This window comes from Octopus bimaculoides, chromosome 6 (genome assembly GCF_046866305.1).
Source record: "Octopus bimaculoides isolate indiv1 chromosome 6, ASM4686630v1, whole genome shotgun sequence".
Classification (NCBI taxonomy): Eukaryota; Metazoa; Mollusca; class Cephalopoda; order Octopoda; family Octopodidae; genus Octopus; species Octopus bimaculoides.
The window spans coordinates 57,024,992-57,036,588 of NC_142933.1; the positions used below are offsets into that span (position 1 = coordinate 57,024,992).

At 33.0% G+C, this 11,597-nt stretch overlaps 1 protein-coding gene and 1 long non-coding RNA gene across 8 annotated transcripts in view; one reads left to right on the plus strand and one right to left on the minus strand.

Annotated features, from left to right (window-relative positions):
* LOC106879572 (uncharacterized) overlaps positions 1–11,597 on the plus strand; it is a 650,101-nt gene that overhangs the window by 557,348 nt on the left and 81,156 nt on the right. The window lies entirely within an intron of this gene.
* The window catches only part of LOC149135132 (uncharacterized), a 255,249-nt gene that overhangs the window by 229,666 nt on the left and 13,986 nt on the right, over positions 1–11,597 (minus strand). The gene's annotated exons all lie outside the window — the stretch shown is intronic.

Consider the following 11,597-nt stretch of genomic DNA (forward strand, 5'->3'; position numbering starts at 1 on the left):
GTTGAAATTGAAGAAGTTGTTCTGTAGAATGAACCTTATTCCTTCAACGATGAATTCTTTTCCGATTCTGTCCGGAATGTCATTTGGGAATTTTTCCAGCCAGTATTGTATGGCTATTATTCCATATTCATGAGGAATCAAGGTGTAGAGGTTTATTACATCAAATGAAACCAGGAGGGAGTCTTTGCTGGTTTTGGTCAGGAGATGGTTTAAAAAGTCCAGATCATCCTGTATAAAGCTTGGTATATGTTGGAGAATAGGTTTGAGGAGGATGTCAATAAAATTACTGAGTCTGTGTGTCTCACAAGAGGGACTGGCCACAATTGGTCTCATTTTGAGATCTCTCGGGTTGATTTGTTACAGGCTTCATTTGTGGCCTCACTTTTGTGGATTTTGGAAAGTCCATAGGAGTTACTGGTTTTGCAGTCAAATCTAGTCAAGTAGTCTGTCTCATTTTGTGTTAAACCTTGTTGGAATTGTTGGATAAGGGTAGACAGTTTGGTCATTATCTTGGATTGACTGTAGTTGTTGATTTTTTCATAGTAGGTATTGTCTTGAAGGTGGGTTAGGGTAGTGTTTATGTATTTTTCTGAATCCATAACTACAGAACTCCCTTTGTCAGCTTCTTTTATAATTATGTTGTCACCCTCCCTGAGATTATTGATGGTTTCCCATTCTTCTTTATTTGTATTTATTTTAAATTTTCAGGGTGTGAGTAAATTGTAGGGGAAACTGGAAATCAAGTCACAAAAGTTATCCAGAGTTTGATTTTTTCCTTTTGTTGGACAGTAATTGCTTTTATTGAGAATGATGGATTGATCGTTATTTTCTTTATCTAGTAGTTCTTCAGTGATGCAAAGTTTTCTGCAGAATTCTTGGATATCATTTTGTATGTCATTTAGGTTTGACCTTTGTGGTGTAGGGGTGAACTTCAATCCTTTTGCAAGAATTTTGATTTCCTGGTTTGAAATGGCTTTTTGTGAGAGATTTATCACCTTCGGAGTATCATATTTGGTTGGTGCCATTGAGTGTCCCGGTTTTGGCACAGTTTGTCTAAACATTTTAATTTGTCAACATTGAAACATTTTAGTTTGTCAACATTGAAACATTTTGATTTGTCAACACTGAAACTTTTAACAATGTTTTTCTAATTTTAAAATTTTACCATTGATAAACAAAAAATATTGTTGAAACTAGTTTGGTATATATGCAAATAAATGTATTTTAAACATCTACGAGCTTTTGAAATTTAAGTGCATTTTCAACAACACATTTTCCTATATATACATATATATATATATTACGGAGATGTACTTGCATAGCAAGCGACCTGATCTGAGATCGTGTGCTGGAACAAAAAGAATTGCAGCATAGAAGGTGTTTATAAGCCATTTAAGAAACACACAAAAACCGTTAGATTCACTTCAACATTAAAATTTAATTTGCCAAAATATTTTTGTTGCTTTGAGACTGCGACCTGTTCACTGACAAAATTCCATGCTGCAATTGTTTTATATATATATATATATATATATATATATATATATATACAGAGAGAGAGAGAGAGAGAGAGAGAGAGAGAGAGAGAGAGAGAGAGAGAGATACAGATATATATATATATTCTGTAAATAATAATTTTGAGCTTAAGCTTATAAATGCTAACCCTATATTGGCTACAGAAAATAGTCTAGTACTGAGGCCAATAGAAAGTGTGGGGAAGAAGTTGGAATAACCAATATAAGAGTGATGTGTTATTGTTGCTATTGTCTTTATCATTGTTGTTGGCTGGTCTATAGGTTTTTTATAACTGCTCCTCTGCTTCCATGATCTTTGTCACACCAATCTTTGAGGTTTTGAGAAATAAGGCAACTGATTTTGGACATGAACCTCCAACCTACTGACTTACTCTTGTTATTTGATATGAAGTCATAGTATATAGTATGGCACATACATATGTTGTGTGTGTGTGTGTGTGTGTGTGTGTGTGTGTGTGTGTGTGTGTATTTACACATAAAACCATGCTCTTTGCATCCTCTTTAATGTGGAATTACACTTACTCTCAGTCATTGCGTCTTGTTTTCATGACATCATTCATGTCACATCACACACCTCTTAGATGCTTTTATGACTCAGTTTTTCCAGCTTGTGCACCAGTACATAATGATCTGTTTTGTGTATTAATATTTGAAGGATAAACAAAATAGTTTAGAGTATCAAAAATATGTCTTGCAGTATTTAATTTTATATTTTGAAGCTGGTTTCAAATGCCACTGGTGTTAACTTTACTTCCATTCTTCCGGAGTAAATAAAATAAGTACCAGTTGAATGGTGAACCAAACCAATTGCCTATATAAACCATATTAGAGGTGTTGTGTCTATGTTAGAAATCAATATTATTTAAAGTAATCATTACTATTACTATTTTCTTTATTTCAACTATAGATTGCAATCCACTCATAACAATTCCATCTTTTTAAAGGCATGTAGAACTTCATTATTCAATTTGTGATTCGATGGAGATTTGGCTCCTATTCTAGAAAATTGAACAACCACCCAAAAGTTATTGTCATTGGCTCATTACTTTTATAGGTTGTATGGATCAGCAATACAATTTATATCTTTAAGTCCTCTTGATCTTGTGTCTGCTCTGTGACATCTAACTTCCTAAGATTTGATTTCTTTACTTCTTCCTATGTCTTCTTTGATCTCCTGCAAAAAGAAACCTAAAAAGAAGGAAGTCATGTTGTTGTAGTTTAGCCCCCAATAAGCTCTGATAAAGCAAACCATCTTTTATTTAGGAATAGTGTTTCTCAAATTACATTATTTAATGTGCTTTAAGATAATAGCAGATTTGAGGGAGATTTAGCTATTATTACTAGCAAAAATAATGGTTCTGTTACTGATTAAGATAGTGGTAGTGGCTGTGGTGCTAATGCTGGTTATAGTGACGCTGATATGCTGGTAGTGATAACAGTAGAATTATTTGAAGACAGTTAATATGTACACAATAGGTATTAGTCTTCTTGATAAAGCTAGTTTTGATATGTCAAACTTCATATTTGATTGGTGTTTAAAAACTGAAAGCCTTTTTTAGCATTCAGTTCCCTTCCTACTGACAACCTTTAAACATAACAATACTATTGTCACAGCAAGATAGTCATAAAATAAAAGCTTTTTCTAACCTGTATCCACTGCTGTTTGTTTTGCTGCAGGTCACCAAAGATCCAGAAGACCTATGATCAACAGTTTCCTAACTGTGACTATCTTGTCTTTTGTTTTTAGACACAGTGAGTGCAGGCATGGCTGTAGTGTAATTATGTTCATTTCATAATCATGTTATTTCAGAATTTATCCCATGGCATGCATTCATGGGCAAGTATCTTCAAACACTACCTCAAATCAACCAAAACCTCATAAGTGAAATTTGGCAGATGGAAAATGTGCAGAAGTCTCTCTGAAGACATATTTTTCTTCATGATTGATAGACATATTATCCATTATATGATTTGAGACCATCATTTGGCCCTCACAGACTTTTAGTAGAGTTCATTATGCTACAAGCATTCATGCCAAGTCTCCTCCCTGATGATAAATACTTGTCTTACAGCAATCTCAGAGTCCCTAAAAAGATCAGTGGGTGCTTGCTTCTCTATTCTTCTACCTTTAAGCTTTGATTTGAAAGAGATTTTGCTGGTATTTCTAGCCGGTCAAGTGACCATGAAGTAATTCCCTTATTGGCTCACTTGATATCAATTTTATCTCAAAGTGACTGCTCTCCTAGATGAGTCAACTTCTCTACAACACAAGGAACCTGATTTATGTATTCAGTTGTTTATTTCTCTAATATTGGTTTGTTTCACCAGAGCTAAACTAGTCTTTCCATTGAAAATGTCAACCTACTGACACCATCATCTTTATCACCATCATTTTTTCTTTATTGATTTTTATGAAATAGAAACTAAAAAAAAATATATATATATAAAAAGTATAATTTGCATGTGAGCAGTCAATCTGTATTATTAGAATTAGTCAACCATATAATTCACTGATTTAGTTCAATTTTTATTTCTTTAATGTTTTTTTTTTTTTACAATTTATTACATTTTATCACTATGTAGTTCCAATTATCCAACAATAGCTGTTCTTGTTTGTTTCTATGTGTGTGTGTGAAAGAGTTTGTATAAGTGTTTGTATGCATAAATGTGATATATTATGCACATCTATGTATATACATGTGTAGATTATAGATAGACCTACTAACATAGATACATGTATGTGTAGATACATGTGTATCTATCTTAGTAGTGTATTTTTTTAGTATGTATGCACTTGCAAGAGATTATAATCATATACATAGATGTTCCAGTATAATATGTCTGTATGTCAATGTTTTATTGCATATGTGTCTGTATTACATCACTTTGTTTTTTACATGAGCACATATCATTATTGTGTATTAATGTGTGTGTACGAGTATGTATATATACACAAACAAACACATATATTCATATGTGCATATGTGTGTGTATGCATGTATGTATTTATATATATTTATATAAATATATAAATATATATATATATATATATATATATATATATATATATATATATATATATATATTTATATTGGAAGGTTTGGAGGTGATGTACAGAAATTATATAGAAAAAAATTAAGGTACTCAGAAATCTGGATGTTTGTACATTTACAGATTTTTATTAATGTCACATATTAAATAAAGCGCTTTTCACCTAATCGTGTAGGATTTTCAAATTGTTTTGAGAAGACCTTGCGGAGGGTCTCTTTATATAGTTTTATTGAGTGTGTAGGGGTGGAGAGAGAGATATATAGGATAGTAAGAGAGGGTGAGGAAAAGTGATAAAATTTAAGAGTGGTCACACATTCAAAGTAAATGCAGACATGAACTGCAAGACACAGAATGTAATATACTGCATAACCTGCCCCACATGCAAGGAGAATTATATAGGTGAAACTGGAAATTCCTTATGTCAACGAGCCAGAATTCACCGACAACATGTCCGACAGGAGGAACTACGGAAAATTTCACTGATTGAACACCTAGGAACATGTGGGGGAACGAAAATTTAAGATCTTTCCCTTCTATAAATGCTCAAGAAACGATACCTCCTTCAGGAAAAATATGGAGAAATACTTCATAGCAAAATTCTCACCAAAACTGAATGGCTGAAACATGAAGATCACAACCCATCTAGGATCTTCAACTTTGGAACAACAGACCCTAAAAAAACGGCAAGAAACCCAGATAGTGGGACATTTTTGTACCAACTAGAATTGAACCCAGTTGGTTCTCATATTTCTCTCCTAACTTTTTTTGAACTAACCAGCTGTATAGATATAATCACAATTCCTTCCTTCCCTTTTACACTCCTTTCAGACGCACACACGCACACACACACACACACACACACACACACACACACACACACACGCACTCTCTCTACCACTGGACAATGATACCAAAGAATACCATCTGGTTTTGCCTCCTCTTCTTCTTTTTTTTTTTAAAGGCCAAGAATGAACTTGTCACAGCAGGAACTGACCAACTGTAAACTGTAAACAGAATCTTCCACTTCCCTCCTCTTCCCACTGACACACCTTTCAAATACACAGGCACACACACACGCACGCACGCACACATACACACACGCACACATACACACACACACAAAAACGCACCCACACTCTCCTACTAGACAATGACACCAAAGATTCTTTTTGAAAAACAACTTCTTCAAAACAATCACACCTGCTTTTGCCATTACTTTAAAAGGCTAAAAATAAACTTATCATTGAAAAGAACTAACTAGCTATGAACCCTATTTTCTTCTTTTCTCTTTCCCATTGACACACACAAGCACACACACAGACACACACACCAACACAAAAAAACACACACTCACACACACACACACTCTCTCACTTTTTCTCACCCTCTCTTACTATCCTATATATCGCTCTCTCCACCCCTACACACTCAATAAAACTATATAAAGAGACCTTCTGCATTAATAAAAATCTGTAAATGTACAAACATCCAGATTTCTGAGTACCTTAATTTTTTCCTATATATTTATATATATACATATATAAAATTAAGGGGAGGAGAAAACAAATTCAAAGGCTGATGTATATATTCATTCAATCCATATTAACGAAATTCTCCATGGTATACAAAGTACATACATAGATGCATTCATCTATATGATATATAAAACATTTCTAAGAATTTATAAATACATATACACGAAAATTTATAAATATATTAAAATTCATACACATATAAAAATTAATAAACACATAAAAATTCAAAAATATAAATATATAAAAAGTGTAAGTCCATAATTGTACTTGCGAAGTTTGAATGAAGAGGATGATAAAGCAGATGTAAAATGATTCATAAGGAGTCTGGAACATGTATAAAGTCTTACAGACATTTCAAAAAGACATAGGTTGCTATGGGTGAGCTAACTCCAACCATAGCAATACTCTGTTTACCTCATCAGAGTTAATAGAATCACAAGGTTAAAATTTTAAAAGAAATGGTGGGTTAAATAAGAATCGAATGTTTGATCGGACCATTATATTTGGGTATATGATGTTAAACACAATGTATAATATAAGGGATATTACGACGCTATATATAATATAAAGTTTTAGAAGAGTCCATAATATGAAGAAAGGCTAAATTAGAATCCTATAGTTTAATTAATTTGTGTCTATAGTTAATTATAACGTCAGATATTTTAGGAAGTAAACTTTTTTTGTTGGCTTGGATTATGTGGATCATCTCCTTCGTGCATAAATTGCAATTCTTTGTGTGTATTATATGGTGTGGCTTCCCTTATTCATACTGAATTCTTTGTTGTTCATTTTTAATCTATTGATGTAGGTTGCACACACTCATATATAAATACATATATATGTGTGTGTGTGTATATATATATATATACATCTTTGAAACGCTTAGTTTAGAATAGAGGCAGCTGATGAAGGAAAAGTTCCATAAGTGGCTCGTCTGTTTTCCTATGTGTTCATTCTTTTGTCCGTAAAAAAAGTCCGCTTTTTGTGCTTTACTTATGTTCCCGTTCCTTTTTTGATGTCCTGTACCCGGATATGCATCTATATATACATGTAGATGCAGATATGTATGTATACATGCATATGCTCATATATCATTTGTATTATTATCATATATATATATATATATATATATATATATATATATATATATATTTATACTGTGTGTGTGTGTCTATATATATATGTGTGTGTGTATATGTACGTGTATGCGTATGTATGTATATAGTCTCTGGATATTGTTGTATGTTCATATATATATATGCAGGACTGACCTTAGGAGGTGTGGAGCCCAATTGGGAACAATTTTGGTTGGCTCCAGGTTCCCAGTAAACTTGCACCAAGGTCTTTAGAATCATAAAAATATAAAAATATACTCCTTCAAGTCGAGATTAGTTGATAGCACATGAAAAAAAAATAGCTCCTCGGTAAGGGAGGGGGGTAATTTCCAAGGGTCCTGCCCCGCTGACCTCAAATTTCCTTGGAAAAAATCATTTGTGCCATAGTAGTATATGAGATTAGCTGATAGCACAAGACAAAAAATGAGGAAAAAACATTATTTCCCACCAAAATTGAGTTGGGTGTTAAACTATAAATTTACCAAAATTTTCACCATCAGTAAGCAAAACAACATTTAAATTGCGCTTTTCAAAAATATTCCAGCAAAAATTGAAAAAAAACTTAACAAGATCCCAAAGAAACTTTTATCTGTTGCATGATGTTATGCTAAAAGAGATATACATAAATTGCAAATTAATAATTAAAATTTTTCAGAAGCTGGTTATATACTTACTTTTTATTTTTTTCTATAACCTCTGTTGTAGAAAACAACGTCCTATCTGTGTGGCAAGAAGCCTGGTTCTTAGCTATATGGTTCTGGGTTTAGCACCACAGTGTGACACCAAATGTTTCCTACTTTAGCCCCGTCTCTCTCTCTCTCTCTCTTTCTTTCTCTCATTGTACATACACACACATGCACATGCATGTGTGTATGTAAACAATTCACCACACACTAAAAATATACGTACAATCATATATACATACTAACATAAATATATATATGCATACTTTCACACAAATATACAGACCCCAATCAAACCAAACCAATATGAAAAATAATTGAATTTTAACCTTTATTTAACCACATCTGTTTGACAGAAATTCATGTAGCCAAAATACTGAGCACTGAATTCTTTTACACGAACATATTTAGCCTTTTGCATTAATCATTTTTGTTTTATCTTTTTGCTTTCTTTAATACACACACACACACACATATATATATATAAAATACACTTTATTGAAATAAAAACATTTCTCCCAAATTAAACATATACAAAGTATATTTACAGCAACTCATGCACACAAACATCTGAACACATATACATACAATTCACCATACACTTAAACAACCACGTACATACTCTCATACACACACATATTTTACCCAAACATGCCCATAAACTACCAAACATTCACATATACCAGGCATGTAGCCAGCCAATTGCAACTGGGGGGGGGGCTATCTTGATAGTTGGGGGTGCTGAAAAGAACTTTAAAACTGTACTGCTTATAAAATCAGGTTACATTTATTTAATAAAACAATGCAAAAAATTTAAGAAAATCGTCCTTGTCTAAAATTGATTTGTATTTACTAAGAGATGCAAGTATCACAAGGTTTGATTTTCGCAGATGCTTCATATTTTGTTGAAAGGGAGTCATAATTAACGTAAGAGTCGAAAACGATGGCTCACATGTGGCTGTGCTTGACACAAATGTTAATGCTGCACCATTCAATAGATAAACATTTGGAAAGGCATCCTGTACAATACATAAAGATCCAAAAATATCTTGCAGTGTCATCATATTTTGTTTGGAAATGTAAGTTCTAACAGCAAGGCCAATTTATCACAATTAACTAAATTGCTCAAAGGTTTTAAAGTATCAAAATCCAAAAATATCTCAGAAATTGGTAGTAGACTTGCCAAAGAAGAATATATCCTGTCATTTTGGTCTGAAAATTTATTATCTAGCTCTCCCAAGCTTTCATCAATCATGGCGAAATAAAATCGGCAGTGAAAGATTATCTAGTCATCTTGTGGTGGTACCAGGGCTTCAACAACATAATCTGAAAAACGTTGGGACCTGCAAGCTTTTCGATGCATCCATTCCTCAATAACATTAAATTGACTCATTTGTTTCAGAATCTCATCAGAATCTCTTAGTTTGGTTATTTCACTCTTGGAAATCTTAAGAAGCTCAGAGCCATGATGTATATCACAATTGTGACTCTGAAGCTGTTTGTCTACTGGTCAAATTATATACAAAAATTTTCTAAGAACAAGGGCTAGAAAAACAAACCTTTTGGAATGAACTTGATGTAAAATTCTAGTTGCCTCAATACACATTTTTGAATCTGATGAATCTGTGCACTCAGTTAGCAAAACAACAATCTTAAGCAATGGCATTGAAATGACCCGACCACCTATGTGCCATAAGATGTGGCAATTTCAATCCTTTGCAGAGACTAGCTATCTTTGGCCATCTAATAAAATTATGAAGAATATTAATGGTGTCGAAGAACATAGCTAACTCCAGAATCCACTTTATTGTGTTAACCACGACAAGATGCAACTGATTATTAAGACAATAAACATAGGGTATATGTTTTTCAAGTTGATTCTGAACCTTTCTTTGAACAACTCCTATTCTGCCAGACATCACAGGAACACCATCGTAGCATTGTGATAACATATGCTTTGGGTCAATGCGAAGGTTGGTTAATTCCTTGATTAACAAGTCGGCCAAATTTTCAGCATCATAATGTCAAGTAGTTGGCATTGCAACTAAGTTTTCCAGAACCCTGCCATTTTTCAAGTACCTAATAACAATCACAGCATTTTCATTATTACTCAAATCACATGTTCTGCCACATTTCAGCGTAAAGTAAGGAACATTGGAACATTTTATTTCATCGATGACAAGGCTGACAGTGTATCTCCTCAACAATTCAATGATTTTGTTTTGCATTGTTGCTGAGGTATAGGTCGCATTTTTTGGAATCATGCAGTAACATTCCATTAGCTTTGAGTCTTTCTATAACATGTATTGGGATAATTTCATAAAAAGACCACAAAGCTGCATTTCATCTTCCAAATAAGGATCTTCAAAAGCTTCAATTTCGTCGGCACATAGAAAATGCAAAATATCAACAATTGAATTGATATAGTAACGGTTTTTGCTCAATTGATCATTTGGCAAAATTGAAGACACGGAAGTTGTTGTGGATAAACGCTGTTACCATAGCTTGGATATGGGCTGCAGAGTTTGCATACTTATTTAACCTTTGTTTTTTCCTTTTGCATCATGCCAGTTAGAATATCCATCTTTAATAAAGTAAGTATCTGCTTAAGTAGAAGTGTTAAAGTGCCGACAAGGAAAACAAAACAAAGCTTTCTTTGAAAGAAAATATTCTAATCATGGACGGCCGGTATACCAACTTGATGACAAGTCACATTCCTGATTTCCATAAATCTTCGGATCAAACTTTGCTAGAACTGGCTGCACTGGCTGGCAGTCAACCTGTCCTAGATCATCCAATGAGGGTGTCAAATACTCTTCAAAACCTCCCTTGCACTGCAAAACTTCTTCGTTTGCAATTCTCTTCTGTTTAGCATTAGATGGATTAGATTGGAAATTCAGCAATGGTTACTTCAGTTTTCTTTTTCGGTAGCGATTTCGTTATTGTACTGACACTCCGTAGTACACACTGACCTAAAGGTATACTTCATTGAGTGATCTTACACTAATGTCAATTGAATAAAAACGATTTAACCAACACTTTATACTGACTTATATATATGTAATGATTGTGAGTCATTTGTGGCATAAGAAGCTAAGTTTTATAAATTTATAAATTTTAGGGTCAGTACTCTGGTTCTATATTTGGGTCCATCACCAGTTTTTGATGCTTAGGGTGGCTTTAAAACAATCTGCATAGGCACTGAAATTTGCAATAATTCTTAGGCAGAATATTGCAGTAAGCATAACAATTTCTTAAAATTTATTTTTTCATCAATTTCTTCAAAGTTTTACCTTTTTAATTAAACATAAAAAGATTTCAGTATAAACTTTCAGAAAATATGCTCAAAGAGAAACAAAAGCTATTCTGTGAATCTTCTCAGCTGAAAAAGCCTTTCTGGATGCATATTTCAGAAAAATTCAAATTGTAAGCTCAAAATACCAATAATGGAAATTTTTTCTTACCTTTTTACTGAATTCACAAATTCAATAATAATTCCTGACTGGTGGGAATAAAATGACTTGTTAATTTTCATCTCTGTTCATATATATATATATATATATATATAAATTGTAAGTGTAAAATTAAAAAATTAAAAATGTAAAAATACATTTACATTTTTACATTTACAATTTATTCATTCACCCCGACCACGAGCTGGCAAACACAGGTGCTTAC